This window comes from Vidua macroura, chromosome 2, assembly GCF_024509145.1.
Source record: "Vidua macroura isolate BioBank_ID:100142 chromosome 2, ASM2450914v1, whole genome shotgun sequence".
Taxonomy (NCBI): Eukaryota; Metazoa; Chordata; class Aves; order Passeriformes; family Viduidae; genus Vidua; species Vidua macroura.
This window is the reverse complement of record NC_071572.1, coordinates 82,366,245-82,393,557: the sequence shown is the minus strand read 5'-3', so window position 1 is coordinate 82,393,557 and position 27,313 is coordinate 82,366,245. Positions and strand designations below refer to the sequence as shown.

General features: G+C 40.9%; 1 protein-coding gene and 1 long non-coding RNA gene across 2 annotated transcripts in view; one reads left to right on the top strand and one right to left on the bottom strand.

Moving 5' to 3' along the window:
• Positions 1-27,313, bottom strand: part of FAT3 (FAT atypical cadherin 3) — a 333,799-nt gene that overhangs the window by 263,918 nt on the left and 42,568 nt on the right. The gene's annotated exons all lie outside the window — the stretch shown is intronic.
• Positions 23,279-24,053, top strand: LOC128803560 (uncharacterized). The gene is made up of 2 exons (XR_008435758.1): positions 23,279-23,529; positions 23,742-24,053. It is a non-coding gene; the product is annotated as an uncharacterized LOC128803560 (long non-coding RNA).

Sequence of the window (27,313 nt, the reverse complement as noted above, 5' to 3'; positions counted from 1 at the left end):
GCCCAGGAGAGAGTAATAAACTGGGTTGAAAGACCCTTTGGTGAGGGCCCAAGAATGGGATGGAACCTCCAAATATGGAACGCTGAGATGTGAACAAGAGTGAACAAGCAGTGGGCAACCTCCCTGTTCCTTCCCAATCTGAGCCCTCTTTAGCTGGGACTGGCGAGAATTTCTCTTACCTTTCCAGGGGGAACAAAGAGGGAGAGAGAACATCACATTAGACTTCAAACTGCACAATAATATCCTCTCCGTGAAGAAGAAAATATATTAAGAAAACTCCAAACAAGACCACCAACCTACAAGTCAATATGCTATTTTCAAGGGGTTTTGCAAATAACTGAACAATCACAATTATTAACAGTAGCTACATTTTTGTACCTGATCCACAGAAGCAAGAAATGCAGAGAGGGAAGTTCAGTGTGCTCCACATCAAAACTAAATAAATCATAATTATAGACTACTCTGTTCCATCACAAGGAGATTACTTTCTCTGCTGGTCTGTGCATTCCCCTGCCTGCACCACCTTTTTTTTTTTCATTCCTGAAAATAAAATTAAAAAAAAATAAAAACAAAAGCATCTACCGTAAAAATTTTCTGCTGAGGTCAAGAACATGCTCCAGGGGTGGTAGTGGCAAAGAGGAACTACAGTGGGAATACAAACAGATACTTTCCTCCTAAACTGCTTTGATGTGCCATTCCTGGATAACTAGCTTTCTTCCCTTTTTAGCTTCAGGCCTGTGAAGACTACATTTTTTTTTTTTTTTTTTTTTTTTTCTCCTAGATATCCTTAACACAGGACCTTTTCCCGACCTTACAGTAATAACAAACAGGAGATGAAAAATCTATGTGCCACCTTATCAAAGCCATCCGCAGAATTTAAGCTTTCATTTAAAAAGAAAAATTAAACTTCTAGCCTTTAAAGGTTGCAGAGATAACCTTCTCTATGTGAACTGATCCACAGCCATCCTCTATTTCTATCCTCCTTTGTCAGACTTTCCTGAGGTCCATAACTGCTCCCCATGATCAAATGGACTTCTTCGGAAAAACTATTTCACAAATAATGGTTGTCTTGTCCTTCTCAACTGAAATACCATTGGTTTCTCAGTGCTGATGTGTGAAGCTGATGAGCAGACACAAAGTAAGGCTTCTGCCATACCTGCCATAGATTTGCAGCACCAAAACACGGGCACCTGTAACACACTGGTAGCTAAGATAAATGCTCCTGAGCCTCATTATAGCTCACCAAGAGAAAAAAACACTTTTGGGTGGAATTCATCTTGCTAGCCTGCCAGGTCTGCAGGGAGAGGCAGGCACTACTGGGTGTGACTCCTCAGGCACATCACAGACACTGGCCTTAAGGTGAAATGCTCTCAGGCTGCCTGACTCTGAAGGGAAAAAATGGCCTCGGTGCTCACAGCTCCTGCTAGAGACATGGCAGGGAAATTACTAGGGAAGACAAAGGCAAAAATGACTGCCCCAGATGATGGATGAGCCCTGCTTGCAGAGATGAATTTTTTTCCAAGTTCTCTGTTAATCATGCGGCGGAAAAATCTCTGCTTCCTTCAAAGAGCTATCGCTGTGATCTTGACCACAGAAACAACCCTCCCTGGCCAAACTAGTAGGACTAAGCATTCGTCCATCATGCTCTGTTTCTTATCTCCAAATAAGGTCCCTCTTTCTCCAAAGAACTAAAAAGAAGGGAAAAAAAAAAAAAAAACAAGGAAAAAACCTCAACCAAACAAAGAGAAAAATCAACAAAGAGAGACACAGCACACCCCCAGTTAATTATGTATCGATAAAGCAGTGATTCATCCATTCTGAACCTGGCGGACAAATCAGAGACAAGAAACACAGAACTGATTTTATTTATCAGCTGCACAGAAAGCCTCAAGTATTAAAAATTTCCTGAAGACAACACTAGCAATCTTCATGCTTGTCAAGGATGATAAAGGGTCAGGATGAGCAGGTGGAGTTGGTGTGTGTGTGTGTATATATATATATATATATATATGCTTTTCTTTTCGAATGCTTTTTAGATGTTCCAAGCCACGGGACTATCACCTTCCTTTGCAACCATTCTGGTGCCTACCGACTTTCTTAGTAAGCAGCAGCCCTAATCCAAAATAAGAGATTTCTCACAAGGACTTTTAGTCACTGGATCTTGTAATGAGTTCACCAGGAGAACCACAAAGATGCTGCCCTTCATTAACTATTCTCTGTTCAACTACATGGAGGGATGAAGACACCAAACAATGTTTTATTGGATAAAAACAACTATATTGAGCTCCTTGCTTTCATATCTTCTCGCAAGGACTGAAGTCTCCTCCCATCTCTGCCAGCATCAGGATATGATACCTTTATTTTATTTTGTTCTGGCCAGTGTATTTTTTTACACTTCAAGAATTAGCTGGTTTTAACCTACAATGACAAATAGCCTCCTCATCTTTAGCACCCTCACCTATCTTTATTACATCTATAAATATTTGAGACCATTTTCTAGCTTGCTGCCAAAAATACTGAGTAGCATCAGGACAAGAACTGCTCCCAGGAGTATATAGTGAGAAATAACCTCCTCACTGATACCCTCTCCCTAACAATGACATTTTGACACACATCATTAAATCAGTTTTTAATCCATCTAGCATGTACTACACAATGCCTACACAAGCCAAAACGAAAGATCTGGTGGTACCAAGTCCAAAGCCTTGCAGAAATGCAAGTACACTGTAACAGCAGATTTTGTGTTAGAACATGTCTCTCAATACCAGATTGGCAGAAATCATCTTTACAGACATGGTAGCTTCAGAATGAAGTGACATAAAAAACTTTCTGCTTTACTTAATGAAAATGACGTATGCAAGAAGATGCAGAAAATGAAGTAATAAACCCCCAAAACAGTGTCAAAAAAGCAGGTGTTAACAAATACAGGAATGAAGAATAAAATGTCAGCAAATTCAGAGTAGAATTATTTTATTCACCATAAGAATAAAAAAAAATGCAGCATATAATTCTATAAATTATTCCACTGTTTCCTAGACCAAAACTGCCTAAGCTACATGTGCTATCACAAAGCTGGAAAAATCATAGAGTAATATATTGTTTCCATTATTCAAAAAGATGAATAACAATCCTTTCAGGTCTTAAATTCCCTGCCTCTAACAGACAGAATAAACCTTGCCTACACCAGCAACAGTATGATGCAACTGGAGCATGTCTGTACAGCAAAGGAATGGGTTCTGAGGAGCCCAAACCCATACTCTTTGCATCGGGGTGTGCTCCAGCCTGCTCCCACGACTGCACACCCATGCTACTGGAGTGCAGCAGGTGCTTATCTCCCCGTTCACTTTTCCAAAAAGGCAGCACATTTGGGCCCTGTGAGACCTTCGCCCAATCTGGATCAAAGCCCAGTACATGGGGACAAATGGACAAATTTTTGCTTCCAAAAATCCCTCAATCTGAACATACCCAGCAACACACTGGATAGATCCCAAACTGCAGGATGCAGGTGATCAGGGATAATTTAAAATGAGCAGAATATTTTTAAAAGTCAGGAAAGCCATATCTTTACTGGTATGACATTTTGGGGCTAACTCCACACTGATAAAATTTAAACCTATTAGTAACAGATATGAGCAGAGGAACATCATCAATAAGCTTACTGATAACAAAAATGCCTATAGGACACAACTGGCACTGGGTCCTACCACCACTGCAGGAATGGAGGGATGCTGCCTCAAAGGGAGCAAACAGCTTGGTGATCTAACCTCAGGATAATAAAATACAGATACCTCTGCCTGGATCTGGGGGAATAACAGTTATTTTCATGTCATGCACATCCCCCAGGATATGCCCGAGCACTTACTCCCACAGCTCACCACCTCCTGTAACCATTGTGTAGGAGAGGAATGTGGTCTCACCACGAAGCCCTCAAAAGTGGATGAGAATGAAGCATAAGGCACTTGGACTCCCACTAAATACCACAGTATTTCCAAACACTTTTCCCCCCAGCTTTGAGCCAATATTCTGAGCTTTGGCCAATGTATTTGATTATTTCTAATTTTACCACAAACAAAAAAGGCATGATCCACAGACTTGGGTGCACCCCCCAGCTTTCTTTTTTTTTGGCTTTCAAAACAGCCATTTTCCCCATTAGATCATATTTGTTTGCTTTATACTTCAGAAATAAATAGCAGATGACAGTATGCAGCAGTTACTGTATGTGTTTGCTTTATCCATTTTTGTATTTATTGAAATGACAATTTCCATGCCTGAATTTTTCCCCAAATGATAACACCCTCCCGCACATGTTCCTATTTATTTTAGACCCTGGAAATGACGTTTCTGGAGATAACCCCACACCTTTCCCAACCACTGTGGCCAACTGTATATAATGCCCTTAAAGTACTAGGGGATCTGTCCTTATTTTATCTTATTTTAATTAAAAAGCTTTTTGAATTTGAAACTGATCCTCTAACCCTATCCTCCTTAAGGAATGAAAAAGAAACAGGCTTGGGTTAGTATCAGCTGAAATATTGTATTTAAACAATTCTCAAAGGATCCCACTGGAAAACAAAATAATAAAATCCCCAAACAAATAAAGCTCACGCTTTCCCTGCTGCTAGTGTTCTTTGCTAGTCTGTGACACAGCACACTCTAGAAATGGGCAGAAACCCCCAAAACAAATCACAAGAAGCAAAAAAATTCCATCATAGAACAACAGCCCTGAGAATCCTACCACTGAAAACAGGACCTGGTTTTTGGCCACAGCAGGTCTGACTGAAGGCTTTGATTCAAGGTCTAAAGCCTGGGAAGAACCAAGGTCCAGCTGATAGACAAAGCCTCGAGCAATTTCACAGCAGCCAAACACCCACAACCTGCAGGCCAGACTGTTGTGTGTGGGGAGGAGGTGGCAGCACCTTCTTCAACTCCCTCCCCACACAGCATCCTGCTCCTCACAGCAACCTCTAAGTCCTAGGCTTGTCCTTAGGGAAAAGAGGAAAACATGTCCTCTTTTTCTCTGTAATGATAAACCAGGACTGTACATGGAGGAACCCAACACAGATGCCTCTCTTCCCTCCTGCTTTTGCCTCACCAGCAGAGGGGATGTGTCTACCAATGAGAGTTAAATCAATGAGTGCTACAGTAGAAGCATTCTTGGGGCCCAGTCCAAGACCACAAATTTAATTCCTCCAGGAATACAGGCATGCAGCAGACAGGCATATTTAAAAACAAAAAGCAAAAACTCTACCAAACAAAACATCTTCCTGCACGCACGCACTGCTCCATGCAGGCAATAAACCACAGAAGAGAAATCCTGGCCATCCCACTTAATGCCCAAGATGATAGTTATGAAAAGGGAAGCAGCTAAACCAGATGATGCAATCCCACATTTATAGCATCATCACTAAGGTCTAGTGTGAAAACAAGAGGACTGCATATCAAATGTGTACTTAGGTAGGAGGGAAAGCCCTGTCAGTACAGAAAACCTACGAACATACGATGGGTAACATGCCACAGAGCTGTACTTTCTGCAATACATGTCCGCATGCCACATGACCAGACTAGTATCATCTTGCAGACAATGTACAAATTGAGGGGGCTGTAGGGGAGGAGAGGGTTTCACTCATTTTTCTTTAGATGTCTAATTACTTTTGGTGTTTAGAGATATATAAATAGGTGTATCATCACAAGGCAGAGATTAGATCTAAAATATCCCTTGGAATGTGAAAAACAGATTCTTAGAGAGCTCTTCTCTTTTGAAGTGTGTGGAATAAGGCCATCGTTTGATACACTGCCCAAAGAAGTGGCATTTCATGGAGGAAAGATTCATGTGAGCATTCCCCTTTGAGACAGCAAAGACAATGCTTTGTTCCTCAAGAAAAGAAACCTATTACTATCTCATCTGGAGCAAGAGTGATTTCACTCTTTAATATTCATGTGAGAAGGCAAATAGTTAATCCTTTAAGGTTTGCTTGTTTATCCACATAATGAATGTCATGCTTCACAGAAAAAACTAGTTTGGTGATGGGTGCAATTTCTTTGTATGCTAGCTTCAGTTCTCCCTTTCTTTTTTTTTTTTTTTAAGAAAAACCCTAGAACACCAATACTAATTTTCTGCTAAGTGATCAGTGATCCATTTAATATCATCTGTTACAGAACAAAGCAGCCTTAGGATAGGCTTGTTGAACTTTAGGAGATTCAGTTTTGAAGTCTCTGTTGATTTCTTTCTCACTTCCTCCAGTGCATCTTCGAGCAGGATAACTGGCAAGTTCTTAGGCACTTAAACTGTTTTTCCTAGGATGATGAGTCACACTAAACATACTTATAGTGAAAGCCCTGATTAACATTTTCTTCAGAAATCCTGACCAGTGGCATTAGTAAGTCTTTTAAAACCTTGAGAACTGTGGATACCCTCTCCCACCTCACTGGCAAAGCAATGTCATCCTGAGCAGGAGGATGTCCAAACCCTGTTTTTAGAAGCAAAGAATCCCAGTTGGACAGTTTGGCCAAGCTTGTCACTTATATGTGGGAGTGAAGGCAGACTGGAGCCTCAACAGCTGAATACCTACCACAAAAAAGCACATTAACTCTGCACTGCTGTACCTAGGATCAGCATCACAGTTGTTAACATCTGCTGCTCCCCTTCTTTCTGCCGATCCATACAATGAGAGACAGTCAATTTTGAAAGCTCATCAACCCCTACAGTTATGACAAAGTATATCCAGGAAAAAGGCTGAATTTGCATGAGTATTCCCCAGGGAAGCTGATGTTTCATTGTCCCAGCCAATTGATTACAATGGAAACATCATCAAGCCTCTAGAGTACTCTTGTCCTGAGAGGGTTCTCATCTCCCTGGTACCAGAGGACCTTATGAAAGCTAATGCATTTACCACCAGCATCACTTCTGTAAAAGAATGCTTTTATCCCTGCTCACAGAGACAGGCACAAATCTGTGGAAATATTCCATACCAAACTGCAACCAAGATCAGGAGGAACTGCCTATATAATTATCAGGGGATCTGAATCTACAGATTTGCTGAAAATCCTCCAATGTATCATTTTCAGGTAAGAAAAGGGACTTGAAGCCCCCACCCTGTAGAACCTCATCCTTTCCAGAGGACCCACAATCCCATGAGCAGGAGGCTAAAGGTGACTCACAGGGTGCAGTCCCAAGGTGCTGAGCACTGTTCACATCACATCAATCTACCCCAATCAGCCCACAGATGCTCTCCACCATTGCCACGAATTATAAAAATAATAGAGGCATCAAAGAAGCCTGTGACAGGCATGTCATCATAAAAGGCAGGGATGTGTTGGGTCCACCCAGTAGCTGAGCTGGAAACTGCCTTATTTATTTGGAGAACACATGACTGTCTTCCTTTTCCATGTGTAGGCTGGAGGACTTCAGATTGGAACAGTATTCCAACTGAGGAGTGCAGGAGTCCAGAGTCAAATGGCAGGCAGTTTGCTTAGTTACCCCCAGCTCAGTCCTGACCAGCTTTGCCAGGGCACCACTTACTTTAAAATCACTAAAACATAAACAGAAAACAAAAATGTGATGTTTGTAAGTTGAAACAGAGTTATAAGTAACTGTCCATCAATCACACTGAAAGCTGACCGGCAGAAATGGTTTACTCAGGTCCTCTATACGTGGGGCTCAGTTTCTGCCCAGTTCTTGTGCAATACTGTTTCCTTTAAGCTGCTCTCACTTTCACAAGCTAATTTTCACCAGATCCTTGGGTATAACAATGTACATGCAAGACACATAGAACACACAGAGAGCTGGACAGATGCAGGTGCACAATGAGGTTATGTCCCTCTCACCTGGTTCACACTCTTTCAGCACCACACCTCTATCTAGTGCAAACAAGGACATGGTAGAAGAAAACTGAGCATCACTTCTTAATCTTCACTGAGATCTCTTCTTAATGCAGAAGTACTAATATTTGTTGAACAGGTCTCAGTTTTGAGATGAAAACATGTTTTTGAGGCAAACCCTGAAATATCAGATCCCACAACTAAAAACCCTTATCTGACATGGGTTGTTTATTCCTGCATTATCTGTTTATTTGTAATAACCAAGAAAAGTTAAAAAAATAAAAGAAAGACCATGAACAAATACCATCTAGGGGTACCAAGATACCTCTAAGTGTCATTAAGTCTGGAACATGCTACAGCTTGCTTTATTTGCAGAAGGAACTGGCAGGTTATCAGTTCTCCATCAATAAAAAATAACTGTTTATACTGCACCTTTACAGGACTGTCAGATCTCAGGCTTCCTCTAAACTGAAAATACCATTCATATAAAGCATGCAGTCGACTGAAATATCACATATCAACTCTGTGTGATACCCAGACAGGATCCCAACCCCAGTCTTGCAAGCAATTTATGGAGACTCAAAGTTTCTGTTCCCAGTGCTACTGGGAAACCTTTCAAACAAGGAGAAGTGTGGAAAGCACACTATTTTTATTGTGTAAATCCAATGATATAAAGTAGCATGATTGATGAAGCCACTATAAGACCATATCCCAAAAATATAGTTGATGCTCTGCATGTTTTTTTCCACTCTGAGTGAGCTGCAACAGACTATTCAGCTGGTTTCTCACTCTCCCTTCAATTTTCCTTTTTTTTTAAATCCCTTGGGGCAGAGCCAAGAATCTCAATGTGCCACAATAACCACGTTTACTTATTTCCAACTCCTGTCTGTAGTATCATATCATATCAGCTCAACCTGGCATCAACATGGTGCTCCTCACTGACAAGCCCAGTAAGGAATCCAATCTGTTCCCCATTATGTGATGCTTGGGAGATATGGGAGGGTGGGGAAAAAAAAAAACATAAAGGAGTGAAGGGGGAGCTAACTAGGGCAACAGTGGACAGAATGAGAAATAGGAAGCAAGTAATGACTGACAAAAGTGTGAAGGAGGAACATGACACAGGTATGTAGAAAGAATGAAAAATAAAACCATGAAGCAATGAGGGAATGGGACAGGTGGGAAGGAGAAAAGCAACAAGACAGAGTTAGGGGAAGTAAGAAATCAGAGTCAGAGTTAGGGGAAGTAAGAAATCCTAAAGAAAACAAACACTCCTGGAACAGAATCCCATTGCTTCCTAAAGCATAGGCTTTCTGTATAATTCTTCCCAGAGCTTAATTCACTGATGGATTTGAACAAAAAACAAAAAAACCCCAACTTCCTAGGCCAGTAAAAAGTGTTCCCACATTAACCCACTACCAACTGGCTGTGATTTCTTCTAATTGCAAATGAATAATCAGGTTCCCCCCTGGGCAAACCATTAGTGAAAAAAGGAGAGCAGAGTGAGCGAGGAAACACCTGCTTAATTGAGTGGATTTGCCTTTCCAGAAAGGCTGGTGTACGGGTGCATTATAGAGAGTCACAGCAGAGTTAGGTGTGGGCGTGAGCTTACACAGTCTATTAAGCATCATTTAATTGCATTTAAATAATTAATAATGAAGCATATTTTAATTGCATATAATTTCTTTGTTGTGCAATACCGTGCACCTTGCAAAGCTCAAGTCACAAACACTCAGCAATGCCGGATCTCAGCATGCCCAGGCTGTCTACAGTCACCTGTACCCACGCCTTTAGACCTGAGGTACAATTAGCCAAACACATGTAATTACTTCCTCCACAGTCCTGACTCCCACATGGGCCACAGAATGGGAAGGGGCTCCTGAAATAAAACTGCTGTTCAACATATCTTTGCTATCCAGAGGGGCTTGGACATGCTGGAGAAGTGATCCAGTTTGAATCTGATCAAGTTCAACAAGGCCTTTGCCTTGAGGACAAGGACCTAGGCATGCTGGTGGATGAACAGCTCAACATGACCCAGCAATGGGCCCTCAAAAAAAAGCCAACTGTGTCCTGATTCTGCACCTCTCTTCCCCAACAGTGAGACCCCATCGAGAGTGCTGTGTCCAGCTCTGGGGCACCCAACATAAGAAGAACATGGACCTGTTGGAGTGAGGCCAGAGGTGGCCATGAAGATGATATTTGGGCTGGGGCACCTCTCCTGTGAAGACAGGCTGAGAAAGTTGCTGTTTTTCAACCTGGAGAAGGCTCCAGGGAAAACTTCTAACAGCCTTCCAGTACCTCAAGATGCTACAAGAGATATGGAGAAAGACTTCTCACAAGGACATGTAGTGCTAAGACAAGGGGGAACGGCTTTCAATGGAAAAAGGATAGGTTTAGATAAGGTATTAGGAAGAAATTCTTTACTGTGAGGTTGGTGAAGCACTGGAACAGGTTGCACAGAGAAACTGAGGATGCCCCATCCCTGCATGTGCTCAAGGCCAGGCTGGATGAGGCCCTGAGCAACCTGATCTAGTGAATGGGATCCCAGTTCATAGTAGTGAGACCTGACATTGTGTGCCACCTAAAAGATAAAGGCAGAGGCAACAAGATATTTACTTTCTGTGTAAACTGAGCTTAAACTGGCAATCAGGTAAGTGCATGCATGTGATCCCAAAAGCTTGCTCCCCATTATTACCTAAACCTAGAGGTAGCTCCCAAGAGTTTCCTTCTCAGTCCCCCAACAAGGCTCCCTTGCTCAGCATATGTATTCTAGGATCATTCATTCTTTAGTCATAAACATTTTCCCCATCTTTTTTGGAAGGATACATTAAGGGAATCCAGATGCTCCATTTCATTTGTCTGCTGGAGCTTCACGCTTAGAACTTAGGCTTTATTTAGCTATCAAAAGTATGTAAGTATGGCTCTTGTCCCTATGCTTTAAAGTCTCCCAAAGATTTCGAAAGCAGCTGCTTACTCAGTTTGCCATATATGGTTTGCATGATGGTGTGATTGATATAGGTCTCCTTGGAACTGGCTCAGATTGGTTTCCACATCTCACAGCCAATTAATCAACAAGCAAAAGAAGCCCTTTCAGGCCAGAGGCTGATACAGAGTGCATGATAAGGGCACTGAGAGATGCCTGAGGTATTCTGTATTACAGGGAAGCAGTTATTTCCTTCCCTTCAGAAACCATCACACGTAGGCCTGCTATGCTTAGACACTGTGAGGCTCCAGGTCAACCAAATTGTGTCAAAACCCACTAAAACAAATAAACAAAAAAGTGTCTGTGCACCAACATGCTTGTACAAGCTAGCTAGGAATCAAGGGAAGAGACATGGCAGATACCTTGGGAAGAAGTATGGACAAGCATTTGCAGCTAAATTCACAACACAAGTTCAGAAAACTCAATCAAATCATGTAACTTGATCTTTATATTACAGGTAAACATGCAACTCACAACTACTCCCCCACAGATCCCAGTACTGTCTGTTTCATTGAAGATCAGTTTTGTAGGGCTAAAACAAGACTTAATTTGAAAACAGAAAGAAAAATCTAACATTTCCAAGGATAATTTGTTCCAGTGGATTGTAACTCTGTCAAAAATGTGTCTCACTTTCTGTACAGATTTGTCTGCCTCAGCTTTTAGACACCCTTTTGTGCCCTCTTTCTCCACTAGGTTGAAGAGCCCTTTAGTGCTTAATGTTTTCTCTCCATGAATGTACTTAATGCTTGCAGTGAAGAACTCACCATTTCAGACAATTTTCCTTTCAAAGCCTGTTATTTCAGAGTAACCGCATACCAAAGTTAAAAATCACAAAAAGTGTCTAGACTAGTGTATTCCTCCTGATAATATGCTTAGTAAGCAGGATTACTGGCTAAAGCTCAACTTAGCTGGTCAACTGTATAATAAGGTCTTGTTTATTTAATACTATTTCCAAAGGCTTTACAAATTGCTTGTACAAAGAGGTCTGCACGTCACTGAAATTGTCTTATTCTTCACCACATATTGGTGGCTGGGTGAACCTGAGCAATGCTCTGCAACAGGGAGTGAACTGGCTCTACCCAACACGTGGAGGACACCTATGTCTTGCTTTTCTACACTGCTTCCTGAATAGACATTAACTACCACAGAGCTTACAGTATTCCAGTGTAACAGCTACCCAAAACCAAGCTGGAATTCTGACCTTCATTCATAGCCCTGTACATGAGAAAGCATCTTGTTAATTGCCAGCTGCATTAAGTGCTACAGGAAAGTAACTGGTTGTGCTAGGAAGGTGCATGAACAAACCCACACATGTTAGCTGCTGGTACCAACACCTGGTGTTACGGTTGCCTGAAAATGCTTTCCTCAAACACTGTTTTTGATGGCTTACTCGCTACTCATCCAGACTGCAACCTGTAATAGCCTGAGGTTTTCCAGGCCAGATTGCCTACACCATGGTGAGTACCTGTGAAACTTACTGAAGACAGAACAATTCCTTTTTTATGACTCATAATAAATCAGAGCTGTCTGAAGATTCCTACTGTCCATGTAATTTGCAAGATGGACTTTGAATTGGCAGGGGAGGAGCCTTCAAGTCCCAGTATTTTTTTTTCTTCTCTCTGTTAAATGCTGCCCATTTTCTCTCCCAAATTACAAGCCCTCAAAAAACTGTCACTGACAAACAGTTGCTGCTCATTTCCTACAACATCAGAGGTGATCTGTGCAATGTCCCTGCAAATCAGATGCAGTCCACTCCCTATGGATGTCACATGTGATTGCTGTTACTGGCTGTACCAGACTTTGCAACCTGTTTGTCCTAGAGATCAGTGCAGGCACTGTGCTTGTCAGTGCTCACAGCAGTCTCCCAAGGCAGGAAGGAAGGAGGATGGAAAAAGCTATACCAAGGATAGCAGAAAAAGCCTGTGCCTAATAAACTCTCATCCAAAGCCTACAGTGAGAAAATTCCTGCACCTCAGTATTTCAAAGAAAACAACTGCAAAATCCTATGGAAAAGTGTGTTGCATGCATGTCTAATGACAGCTGATGACAGACGGTCTGTTACTAAAAGGGTTTGCCATTTATCACTACCACACAAGGGTACTTTATCTTTCCCAACCAAGAAGTTACAAGCAGAAATAGCAATTGTTATTGTGTGCGCGCAGGAGCAGCCCAAGCTATTCTCCTCACTGTCTCCTAGCCTGCAGGCAATGAGGCTGCTCTCAGGTAATCAGGACCACAGAGCTGTGAGGGCTTCTTGGTCATCACCTGCTGCATGAGCTGGAAGGCAGGCAGGAGGACAAAAGGAGGTTAGGAGAACAAAGCTCAGCTGAAGGCTCCATGGGCAGCTGCCTCCCAACCTTTCTGTCACAGACATATTCTGAAACAAAGGCTTCATTGGCAGCTTCTACTTGTACACACCACACCTCCACCTACCCTGGCCCCTCCAGGTGTAATGGTCCTTAGAACATCCAGCTGGCACCAGCTTTTTCCAGCACACATGTGGTGCTTTCTAGGGGTATGTGTTCAGACAAGCCAGACACCCAAAATCATCTACAGAAAGATGCTTTTTGGGATGTTAATCATTCTCTATTCAAATGCTTCTCTACAAATTCAGTTGGACTATGGAAGAGAAACTTGCTGAACAAAGTTGAACAGTCATTCAAAGCCCAAGCACCACTCAAGAAGGGAACAGATTAAGGTAATCAGTTTGCAGTAAAAGAGACTGCTCGATCCTTTAAATTCAAACCAGGGAATACTGCAGGGCACAAGAGAGGAAGGAAGGGCACCATGGGCAGCCTTTACCCTGAAACCACTTAAGCTTGAATGATTGCATTCTCTGCCTTATTAATCTTCTTTTAACATAATTGTTTGCAAAGAATAAGCAAAGACATGGTTTGTTCTCCTAGTGACAGGCAACTTGATTCTTTTATGACTGTGACACCTTTCTTTGTATTTTATTTAAACAAAATAATAAATGTATATCACTAGTTTTGAAATTTACCTGCCCAAACCTAGACACAAGCTGTGTTTGCTTTTACTATGAGATATTGTCTCCTAACAGGAAGGCAGAATTATCTGATAGAAAACACAGTTAATGTAGCACAAACAAGTTATTAACTGGAGTCCAACAGGGCACATGATGAGCAATCCTAAAACCACAATTCAATGGGGTAAAACACCACCATGCAACTGAGCAAAATAACCTGCTTCCAAGGTTTCGAGACTGTGTGGGATAGAAATAATTTTAAATCAATTGAGTTACTGTTTCTTGGCAATTTGATAGAAAGGAGAAACAGTGTAATTGGCAATCAAGTACTCCTTTGGGAGCTTCCAAACACAGCCAGCTGGATTTGTAAATGCATGTTAATCTGCCAGGGCCAAATCCTGCAAGGCGCTTAGAGCAGTGGGGTGAATTGCAAGCTGGGTGCACGTTATTCCAAACAGGGATGTAAGCAGTAAAGGAGCACAACTTGCTTGTCAAAGGAATGCTGCTTTTGTCCCTAAAAGTAAATATAAACCTGCTTTCACTCCCTTGCCAACACAGAGAGTTCTTTCAATGTAATCAAGCACAGATCTACTCACCCTTTGCTTGCTAAGCAGTAGCTAAATATAGCTCAGGGACAAATATGCAGTCTGCATGATTAATTAGCTGGTGTCTTTATCTAACTTTCCTTCAACCATTATACGCTAAATAATATCTATTTATTATATCAATGAGCTTGTATATAAAACTGAATCCATTAGTTTATTTTAAGTTACTATAAATAGACAGGTTTTCATTGCAGGAGCAAGCACTATGGGCAAACTACTGGAGTCATCTGGATCCATCACTTGAGAGTGAGGGGGGACACTGATAATGACCTCAACTCTAAGGGACAGTTGTTAGAGTCCTTCAAGAATTGTTTCAGGGTTTGCATAGAAAGAAATTGCATTCCAACTGAACTAATAATCTTCTTGCATTGCTTTAAATAATTTCCTTCTAGTATTGCTTGCCTTTATCTGAAAACTATGAAGTTTTCCTAATACCCTGTGCTGTGAAGGAAGATGAACTAGAAGTGACCCTTCTTGCTCACCAACCAGACTATTCAGATAAATAAATTCAAAGACAAATTCCCTTCACGGAGAGATATGCTCCTTGCCCATTCCCATGTCTGTAAACCATCCAACCAATCAAACACCTTAGGTATTCCACTTGGGAGAGGGGGCACTGTGTCAGGCAGAGGGCCCTCTCTATTGCTTTTATGGCAAGAGCCCAGATGACTACCTGAAATACTCATCTACCTTCCAGATAGCTAAAGTCAGGTGAGATGAATCCTACTTCATTCTGGCCATGTGTCTGAAGAAATGGCTGGCATTCTGTAGAGCATCTCCAAAGAACTACACTTTAGAATCATAAAACAGGGTCATATCCTGAGTTGGAAAGGCTTTACAAGGACCATCAAGCCCAGCTTCTGGCCCTGCACAGAACAGCCCAAAGAATCACACCATGTGGCTGAGAGTATTGTCCAAATTCTTCTTGAACTCTGTCAGGCTTGATACTGTGACCACTTCCCTGGGCATCCTGTTCCAGTGTCCAACCACCCTCTGGATAAAGAAGCATTTTCTAATATCCAACTCAAACCCTGCCCAACACAGCTTCATGCCATTCCCTCGGGTCCTATCACTAGTCAGCCCAAAAAAGAGATCAGTGCCTGTCCCTCTGCTTCTCCTTGTGAGGAACTTGGATTGATTTCTGACAAAAACCCCACTTTTACACAGAATTTGTGATGCTTTCTTCTGTATTTTTTGTCATATATGTCCTCCAAGATACTGAAAAGGAGATCCAGTGCTGAATCCTAGTCCTATTGCTGTCCCCTGAGAGGTGTTTGAAATCATTCATAAAAACGGACCCTGTAGCTGCAGGGACAGGCAAGCTGCAAATAAATCCTTTAAGGTTGCTGGGAGAGCCCAGGACAGCATTGTCTGGATGTCCCAGGCAGCCTCATTTCCCACCAACTCCTGCACTGAACACAAGTTATTTATGAGGGATTTGCAAGTCAGTATGTATTAAATATGAGCAGTTTGCAGAATGACAACTACTTTGGGACTGGTATTTTATAAGCAACACATAAGGTGTGGAAGAATAAATTCTTCCCATGTGAAGAATAAATATAATTGTATCGTGCTCCTTGCCTTTCTTCCCTGGTAAAGAACAGACACTTCAAGAGGCCAAATTTTCTCTGATCCATTAGCATGCAGCCCTTCACGTTAAACAAAGCAAACTGAAATTCTACAACTGCAAACTAACTCCTGAGGGGGCAAGGGGAAATTAAAACCAAAACCACAAAAAATTCCACCAAAGTTTCCCAAGTTTCACATGCTCAGAGGAAGCAAAATCGTGATACCCATGTCAGTTCCAAAGGTACAGAGTGAAATTAGATGCTTCAAGGTGTAGCAATTCAGGAACATGAAGATGCCTTTTGTTATTCCTGTGACATTTCAGAAAGACCACTCCATTCTGCATCTGACCTGCGATTATTATCTGAACACATCTCAAGGAAAGTGCTGTGACATCCACAATAATGAAGTGTTTTACAACTAAACCAGACTAAACAGTAGAAAATACAACAGGAAGTAAAATACAGCATTGTTCCCCCAGAGATGGCTCTATTACAGCCTCCACTAGTGCAAAGTACCAGAGGATTACTTCCTTCCTCCTGGTTATGATTAAATGCTAATTTGGAAAAATGGGCCATAAAAAACCCCGAACCTTAAGACTTGAGAGAAGACTTCCATGGTCTTAAAGCCAATGCCAAATCGCAACACAATTGATTTAAGCTGCTGCCTTCCTTCATTTACACATTCTTATTTCATTTTGTTCTCATACTTTTGATGCCTTGTGAAGGCTGACCTAGAACAGAGACTAGATGGAGTTAAAGACTAAAATAGATATTTATTAGGAGGCCTCAATGGATAGACCTTGAGCAATACAAGAGCCCAGCCAGGGCTACACACAAGATGAACCCAAAATGGTCACAAAATGGATGACCAGTCACGGGGTCTCACACTTTTCTAAGTTCTGGTCCATTAGCATATTGGAGCTAATTGTCCAATTATAGCTTTAGCCCATGAAGTCCTATCCTTCTTGTTTTTCTCTCTTCAGTCCACCACTGTTTATGCTCTTGGGCCTGAAATTTGGACCATTTGTCCTTGGTCCCCAGCAAGAGAAGGAATAGTTTTGTCTACCTACTCTGTGATAGCCCCCTACTATGAAGCTCAGAACTACACACTAAAGCAGTACAGAATCTGAGAAATACAAAAGCTAAAACCTGAGGCATCACCTTTTTGTAAGTTACTTTGTTGTCAGCCTTCCAAATTGTTCCTTCTGAGCCCAGAGCTTGCTGGAAGACCTCTGGCCGCTCTTGCTGTACATCACCTACCCCATAGCTAAAAGGTCAGGTCAGTAAATCTCCCTTGGCAAGCCAAGAGCAGGACTGCAGGAGCAGCACTCTGAGGCTCTGCAGCAGGATCCAGATGTCAGTGCCCAGGAGCAGCCCAGCCAGTCCCCACTGCTGGGTGACCATTGGCATAACTCAACCACACACTTCAGAAGGATGCAGCCAACACACAGATGCTGGGATGCATTCCCTGGCCTCTGTCAAGCACGGTGTAAACCAGCAGGCATTGGCAGTTTGGAATGGAAAGTAAGGAAATCCATTTTTTTTCTCATATGAGGGACAGATATTTGCTAAAGACTGAACTGCAGCACGCCACCAGGCAGCGAAGCTATAGTACAGGTCTATCACAGAAACATGAAACTCACGAGTCTCCTGAGATAAGGAGCATGAGAAGAGCTCCACAGAAAACATGGGAGGAGAAGGAGAAGGAGCAGGATATGACTTTTTATTTTTGGCTATGACTAATACAGAGTTCAAAATAAGTGCTTCACACCCAACTTGAAAGAGGAAGAAAAAAAATCGTTTATTAACAACCCTAAATACAGTACTTCACTAACTACAGTTACTCTTTGACTAACACTGTGATTAGAAAGTATATTAAAAGGGCAGGGATTTTGCATTAGAATCTGAACAGTAGGGATGAAAGTCATCCTATTTTCACTGTATAAAGATTAGGAAGTCTATTGCAAATTAATAATTTCATTTCAATTATAATTCCTTAATAAAGCAGCCCCCTATGCATGCCTTCAAAACACAGCTTTTTAACTTCAAGGATTAAAATCCCAAGAATACTGTTTTTGCAAACCTAAGAGAGACAATGTGAAACAGTCAAAGACTCTCAGTATGGCAGCTACTTTCTCTCCATTTACTCACAGGAAGCTTTCTTCAGTGGAAAAACTGGAAATAGTTTGGAATTTTACTCCAGAACTATGGTGCAACTGGACACACCTTTTCCCTTGTTTCTTTCTCTCTTCCTTTTTTTTTTTCTGTCCTAAAACTACAACTAATAAAATGAAGTTAGAATTGGGAAGTTAAAACCATTACAATTATAAGAATTTTCTACTTTGAGAAACTCAGAATGAAAAATTCCATTTCTCAGTTCATTGTAAAAGCTTAAAATCAGCTTAAAATCTAATGTAGACTAAAATTTAAACACTGAATGGAATTAGTTGACAATCTTGACCTAGATTTGCTGGATTCTTAGTTTGTGATAATGTTCAGTTTGGGCTTTTTGGATCAATTCAAGAAAGAAGAACCTTCAAAATACAGAAGATACTCGTGAATTAAATAATTCCTATCAAGGCAACACATCTGTAGATCCTAGTCCCTAAATATTTGGAGGAAAAGTAAATGTAGACCACCAATTTTCTTGTTAGTTGCTTGGCATTCCACAGAGGGAAAAAATAAAAATAAAACCTACCAGAGCTCCCTCCCTTATCTTACAGGGTGTACCAGAGTTATCTCTGAACTCAGCCCTTCATTGTATGATGCCAAATGGACTGTGAAATTGTTTACCTTAATGGACAGTGCTACTTTCTCTTGGAAACAGAATGAAATTTATGGAGTAATCTAAAGCAAAACCACTGGATTTTATTCCCTGACAGTGGAATTGCTTCTGCTCCTTCTCTGCTCACATGGCCACTAGGCTCAGCTGAGAAGGTGAAACTCCAGCAGTCACATCCACCTGAGCCTCGGTCACACACAGACAGCGCCAACAGAAACTCACCAAACCCTTGGCACTGACACCTACTAATATGGGCAACACGTCCTAATAGATGGAACACTGGGAATAGCTTCTGGACTTTAATTTCTGAGTCAAGAATTGTCATTTTTCAGTGACCGCGCAATTTCATATGCTTAAATCTTCAACCACTAAGATAAAATCCAAAGGCATGTAAACTCAAAACGAAAAATAAGAACTGAAAAAAACCACTATGTTTTCATCTCAACAGGACCAGACACAAAATACTTCCAGTTTACTGAACTTCCACAAGGATTATGTATCAGCGGGCACCTATAGAAACATATGGAATAATCTCTTTTTAATTACTGCAGAAGCCAGGCATTGGTTTAACCCAGAGCCTAGGAAGCACAAGCAGGTTATGACAGTGACAAATGGGGTTACAAGCCATCCAGACTTCAATCTCATTTGATATTTACATTATTATTAAAGTAACTCAAGGCCACAACAGAAGATCATTCAGAAACTGGATGAAACTCTGAAGCAGAAGATCTAATATCCCTCCTAAAATTCTTAACATCAATAATGATAAATCTTCATGGCTTTCAGAAATCTGGTTTAAAACACAGGATGCCTTCAAATTACTTTTTGCAAGTTATCAAGCTGACATCAGACAGCAATGTTATCAGCCCAGGGCTATAAATTAATAAGTCTGTTTCTACCAACAATGCCATAAACCTTTACAAATTTCTTCAAATTTCTCTTTAGAAATTCTGGCAGAAGTAATCCTGTGACACAAGACTAGTACATGGCGTGTGAGGAGGAGACCTCCATAAATCCAAGCACCTCCCTTGAATCTCAGGAAGTGCCGAAAATCTCAGTGCAAGGAGCTGCAGATCTGAGCACGGACTGCAAGAACAACTCTCTGAGAGCAGCTCTGTGGTGAAGGGCTTGGGGGGTTCTTATGCATGAAAAGCTGGACATGAGCCAACAGTGTGTGCTCACAGTCCAGAAACCCAACCTCATCCTGGGCTGCATCCAAAGCAGCGTGGGCAGCAGGATGAGGAAGGGGATTCTGCCCCTCTGCTCTGGTGAGACCCCACCTGCAGGGCTGTGTCCAGCTCTGGGGTCTCAGCACAAAAAGGGCATGGCCCTGTTGGAGCAGTCCAGATGAGGGCCATGAAGATGATCAGAGGACTGGATCACCTATTCTATGAAGACAAGCTGAGAAAGCTGGGGTTGCTCAGCCTGGAGAAGGCTCCAGGGAGAACTCCTAACACCCTTCCAACTATCTAAAGAGACTACAAAAGAGCTGGAGAAGGACTTCTCACAAGGGCACGCTAAGACAAGGGGGAACGGCTTTCCATAGAAAAAGAGCAGGTTTGGATTACGTTTTATTAAGAAATTCTTTACTGTGAGGTTGGTGAGGACCTGGAACAGGTTGCACAGACAAGCTGAGGATGCCCCATCCCTGCAAGTGCACAAGGCCAGGCTGGATGGGGCCCTGAGCAACCTGATCTAGTGAATGGCATCCCAGCTCACAGCAGAGGGAGTGGATCTTTGAATCTTTCCCTTCCAACCCAAACCATTCTGATTCTAAAGCTGCAAGCTGTGGCATCTGCATTCCTCTTTATTTCATTTTACTTTCTGAGGAAATGTATGAAGGAAAGCAATCTGAAATTGCTAAAACTGCTATAAATACCAGATGGACAAAATACAGCAAGCTGTAAAACTGAAGGGTAGAGGAAAAAAACGGGGAACACTCCAGGATAAAGGACTCGCAGATTCTCCATCTGCCCTGACTGTCCAACTCCATGGAAATAAAGGAACTCAGGAACCTCACAGCATGAAAAATAATGAAAATGGAGAGCAGATATTTTCAGTATAATGTAAATGCCACAAATGATACTCTCTAACTTCTGAATAAACAAGTTCGAATCCATGGAAAATTAAAAGGGAAGAGTTAAAGCTCTTTGCTATTTATTCTCATATAATTTATACAAACAATTTACAGAACATACCCAAGCAATCCTATAAGCTTCGCTTTTAAATCCATCTTCCTTTCAAATTAAAAGGAAATAACTTACTTTGATTTCAAATGCATTTAAATTAGTGTCTTAACCTGAAATCTGCTATGGAAGAAGATGCAAGACCTTATCTTGAAATCTTCAGGAATAAAAGCTCCTTTTTTGAGCTCACAAAATTCAGACATGATTCTGGGTGAAAGACAAGGAGAGAGAAATTTTATTTTTTTTCTTCTATGATCTCAGAAATGTAAAACTGTAGACATGTTTTGCCAAGACTAACAATAAAACAAAGACCTTATAATGCATCTAAAATTGTGGCAATAGTGCATCTAAAATACAGTGAACAAGAAGAGGTGAAGTTCATTCAAATCAGATGGCAGCATAACAGGAACATTTACCAAACCTAGACACGGTGGGAGACACAGCTGACCCTCGATCACTCAGGGTTGACTGATTGATATGCATAATCCCTAAGTATCTCTTGATGTGTCCGGATGGTTATGAAATTCCTGGATGATATTCCAGTTACTCCCATAATTTTTGCCAGCACATCAGCTCTACTGCATGTACTGCCCATCCTGCCTCCACACCAGGGCTCAGCTGGGCTCTGCTCCATGGACTGGGTATATTTTACCTAATTGATGTGATTTGGCCAAAGCTAAATAGACTGAGATTAACTAAAGCTGCAGATCACAGAGCCTACAAGCACAAATCAAAAGTTTTCTATGTCTGCCTTCCTAATGAAAAAGGTAGATGTTAAGCAACAAAACTGGTGTCATTTCCCACTGTCCTGGAAGTCATTTTATATTTTATTTAAGGATATAACTCCTCTACAACTACCCTTATATGTCTAAAAGTTTGGTGTCTAGTGCAGCCTGGTCTGATAGACTCACTGGGCATTCAGAATAGAGAGGGAGCCATTTCCAGAGGGCAAACCATCTTCAGAAGAGCCTATTACACAGGAAGCTCAAGGGATTGGACACAACAGGCAATTCCTAGACAAATGACATCAGGTGAACACGTGCTACACCATCTGACTGGCAAAACACAGTGTCAGTAAGTGTATCAAATACCTAATCCAGACTAGGCTGCAAATAAACTTCTCCTTGATGCACTCTGGCTCCCACAGCCAGGCAGAGCTTGGCCCCTTCCACCCCACAGGGCTAAGATCAAGGCTGTACTCAACAGAGATGCTAATACCATGTATTAGAAGTTTATGAGGGATAAAACCAAAGTGTGCTGACACTTATACCACTGTGAAGAAGTTTCCTGGTAAATATGACTATTTCAAGTAACATTTAATAAGAAAGAATGCATCTGCAGACTAATAATCAAAACTCTCATTACAAGCATCACAAGTCACCTTTTCAGTTCAATGAAAGAGTCAAAGAGTTGGGCTGCAGTGCTGACATTAAAATTGCTCAAAATTAATTTTAGAAGTATCCCTTCATTTGTTTGAAAGTTTACCCCATTACTAAGCATTTCTTCACTAAGCCTTCTATGCCACATACCTGCCTTCAACTCAACCTTTTCCTACAGTTCAGCTTAAATTAATAACACGTTCAAGAACTGCATTGGTGAAAACAATTTTAAAATGTTTTTTAAAAAAGTTAAAATAATTTCTATGAGAGGTTATAGCATTTCCATGATTCACCCTGGAAAAGGGGTCAGAAGCAGCAGGCAGGTACACAGATGTAACCAAAGTTTTTGGAGAGCTTGGTTCAGGCTGCTGCTGCCCAGGGTTGAGCCCAGTCAAGAAAGGAGGATCAGGGAGGGCAACCCATGCTCACAAAGTGAGCAAATTGCAAAAGGCAGTATAAGGAGTTGGCAGCCAAGAAAAAAATTCTACAAGGGGTAAGAACAGCCTCAAGTGGGTCTTCCCACCCAACCAGGAGCACGCAAGGGATGTACCAATGGGATGTGCCAGTGGAATCCAGGTCATTACAGCAGGTGCTGAGCCTGCAGTACTGGATCTGCACAGAGGCACCATGCTGAGCATCTGCAACAGGCTGTCCTCTAAAAAAAACCACAAGGTGGGTGGAGCTCTCTTTCAGCTGAAAGAGAGTCAAAGTCATAAATTTGGTACTCAAGTGGATTTACCAGTGGCCAAATCAAAGCTTTACTCAAACACAACTCAGTATGGTTTTCCATAGTGTTTGCAGCATAATTTAAGGGATTTGGACTGGATTAGTGGACAAGGTGAAGTTACTGGCTGGACTGCTGCATACAAATAACAGAGGTCTGTAGTTCCAAGTGTTCTGGCTCATCACACATCCAGGGGTTCATTGTGACAAGGGATCCTAAAAGGTAAGGAGTGGAACTGTTGCTGTTCACCCACAACTTGGGTGGTGGATAAAAACCAGCCTCACCCACTTCACAAATGACACCAGTTTAGAAGGAACAACAGATATTGTGGAGAGTGCGGCTTTCTTCAGAGGCACTGCAGTAAGATGGAAGATTGACTGATATTAAAGCAATTGACAAGAACCATCAAAACGTCAATGAATAAAACCTGCACTGGGATTTGCTGTTCATCCACTGGAGCCCCATGGGAGCAAGTCAGAAGAAAATGTCATGGTGATTCTGGTGGGTAACAAAACGAGCCAGCAGTGTCTCCATGCAGTGATGATGGAACAGCAGGCCCAGTTTTAGACTCCCCAGTGCCAGTGCCCCTAATGACAAACTGATATCTCTCCAGTAAGACTGTCAGAGGACCCAAGCATGCAGTAGAGGAAAAGATAAGGGAACTGGGTCTGTAAAGAAAACACTAGCAGTGGCAGAGGGAAATCTCATTGCAGTCTTCCCACCTAAAGAGAGGCTGCAGAGAAGACAAAGCACAGAGAGGAAACCGTCATGCATGGCAGCAAAATAAACCTCTGCTGGAAGTAAGTGAAAACTCATTGCCAGAAGGGTGGTTAAACACTGGAACAGCCCTCCCAGAGACATTTGCTCAACCAATTTGGACAAGGCCTCCCTGGAGTAACTGGACACAACACTGAGGTGAGATGAAGCTGGAGTAAGAGGACCTCCTCATCTAAAAGGTTCTGCTATTTTTCTGATGTGCTTTGAAATACAGATTGTTGTATTTTCTGAAAAATCAGGCCATAACATTTCTGTGTATTTCCTGTTTTTATTTCTTCGTGCCTCTGTTTCCCATCTGTAATGTGTTATTAACATTATTACCAAGGATGGAGTCCAAGTCCAGATTCAGATTCTTAAATGTAGGTGTCTCGATGTGAGCCAAACACCTACGCTCTCCTCATGCTCAAGGAACATCTGAAAAATCAGCTCCCTCCACACTGTCATTATTGCCATTTAAGGCTCCTCAGCGTATTACCTGAGGCATCCTCAAGGGACTGACAGATATGACAGAAATTATGCTTGGATTGATACTCCTCTGTAGTTCAAGCAGGAGACTGGGTAGGCAATGCTAGGACATATAAAATAGCCCCGCTAGCCCTTCAGCTGGAAAAATGTCAGGCTCAGAAATGCCTGACATCATGCCCATGAGTCTCCACTTTCAAGTCTCAACTCCAGCTGAATCCTAACCATGATTTCCACAGCAAGTAAGAGTTGTCTCAAAAAAAAATAATTAAGATATAAGATACAGAGGGGAGTGAAGAGCATCATGGAAATTTGAGTTAAATATAATGGAATTTATCTTTTTTAAAAATATGTTTAAAAATAGTGAATTGGGCTACAATAAATAAAAGACAAAGGAAAAGCAAAGTAATGAACAGTCCCCAAAATACTGTGCTTTGAATAATAAAGACCTTGCAAAAATACTACTGCTACCACTAATGACTGTATAATTAAAGAGTACCCGATAATGCAGAGGGTGGACAGACTAGATTCACACATAGGTATTTCCCTAACTTGCAAGTTTTCTGACTTTCTCACCTTAATCCTATTATTTTAATGCACTTTCAGTGTGCAGCGTTCCAGGCACAGTCATGAGTATATGAATACTAAAGGGTAAAGTTTTCAAAGACACTCAGTGTTGGATTAACATTTGTCTCCCTGAAGACCAGGGTAATTTCTTTATCCTTCTGACATCTTCCTCCCCCTCCTTCCCAGCTTGAGATTTATAATGTAATTTTATACAGCCTTACTTTTTCTTCTTGAAATCATTCTTGCTGCTTTATGAATTACATCCATAATATCATGATCTGAATACCTATTTTAAGGAGTTTTTGTCCTAATAGTTCATACACAAAGTAGGTTGAGGCTGGCAACATTCCAGTGAAATCCACATTCAGTCACTCCATTAAGGAAAGAAGTGAATACTTTTGCATATGCACTTAACCTAAAATATAAACTAGCACATGGCTGTGAAATAAAGCCATTATTTTACAGCATCAGTACTGTTTTCTATCAAATGCCCTAAAATGAAGGGTTTCTTCAGGGTACAAAATAAAAGCACTTGACCTTTAAGATTATAATTTTTCAGCAATTAAATGTTTAAAAATATTATTTTATTTCCTATCATATTAAATAACACAAATTGACAACAGCTCTACATGCTGAAAGCATCCAGATGCATTTCCTGATTGTGAAGAATCAGCAATATAATGTAGCAAGAGACTGGTATTGTGCTCATTAGATCACTAAGCAGCAGTGCTTACAGAATATTTAACTACACTCTACAAAGATATTCAAATGTAGCTGTCAGAATGTGCTTGAAAAATTTCCACCTAACACAAAAATGCAAAAGATGAGAAATTATCTCCCTTTAAAGGAAAAAGTTCAAGGTGAATGTTACCTGATTAGTTTGCTTTGTTATTAATTAAATTCAATAAAAATCCCAAATATGGCATGCCATCTTTTATTAGCATTTCTGCAGAAATAAGAACTATGCTTATAATTTAAGAAAATTTAGTCATAATGAAATATCAAAGAATAATAACACAGCAGATGAAGGATTTAAGTTCAAAACATGACACTGAAGGGAGAAAATTTAGTATGTCCTAGAGATTTATAAAAAACCCTATGAATATTAGTAGTATGCAATTTACATATATTTATTACATACTCCATATGTATTGCATGCTATAGGAATAGCAATTTCTTTAAAAGTGCTTAAGGTATTTTAAGGGGGAAAATGCTCACCTAAGAGCAACATGACACCAGAAATATGGTTCCTTACTCTCCTTTCTGTCTCAACTGGATTTTTTTTTAATCTTTTGCGATATGGTACAAAGGTTTGTTTATTTGTAATGTGAATTTGTGAAGAAATGGCCTGAGCAGTGTTTGTCTGTGAAGTCACCCCAGTTTCAGCATTCACATTAGCCTACCACCTAACCAAGCATACCCTTCCAGTAGAGAAGACAGATCTGCTTTAGCATGGAAAATGGGCAGCACTGCCCCATTCACTCTGGACATTAACAATTAAGATTAACCTGGGCAATTTTGTATCTCTGTTGCTCTGCCGAACTTTTGGGGTATAACCACAGAAGTAGCTGTCTTCTTTCAACAATACAGAAATGAACACTATGAATATTCCATACAAATCTCTATTTCCACATAAAGGGAATTTTAATTAGTTAAAAATATTCTTTTAATCTCAAAATACTTATTCTCTGAGAAGGCATATTCCCAGTTGAAAGAACTTTCCATGGTATAGCCTTCTAGCATTAGGACAAAAAAGGAAATCTTCAGGTATCTGATCAGTAGTAGTAATATTGAAAGACTCACTTCATATTTAGCAAGAATTAATGCCCAGTTAATAAAAAAACATTGGTAAATCTGTGGCTTACCAGAAAGCTCTAACGGGTATTAATTGATGTCATCTGTACACAAGGAAGAATCCATTTGTGACCCAAATGTCATGAAAATCAGCATAATTACACACTTTATAGTGCAGGTGATTTTTTTCATTAAATTAGGAGTTCAAAGTGTGACTAGAGTTTCATCATTTGATTAGCTTTATCTCATGGAGAGCATTTCCTTCCAGCTAAATGCAGAGAGCAATGCTGAGAGATAAAGATGTATATGCCAACTGTTAAACATACAAAGGACATTAAAAGTCAAAATACAACATTTTTCAAGTTAAAGGACTGGTAGTCAACCAGAAGACAAAAAGCTACAAAATTATACTACATTGCTGGAATGTAAGAAATAACCAGCTCAAACAAGGAGAAAATGGAACATTAAAGGACTAAGGAGACCATCAGAAGAAACACTAGGAAACCCCACCCCATGCCTCCTCAAGGAATGAGACAGTGATAGCCTTCAAAGAAGAGAAACATCAAAAAATGTGATATTTGATTCAAAACATAAACATGCCTCAAGCTAAGAAGTTATGAAAAATGTTCTCAGTAAGTTTTTCCATGAGACAAATCCATCACTCCCTTGAAGCACAAAACAGATT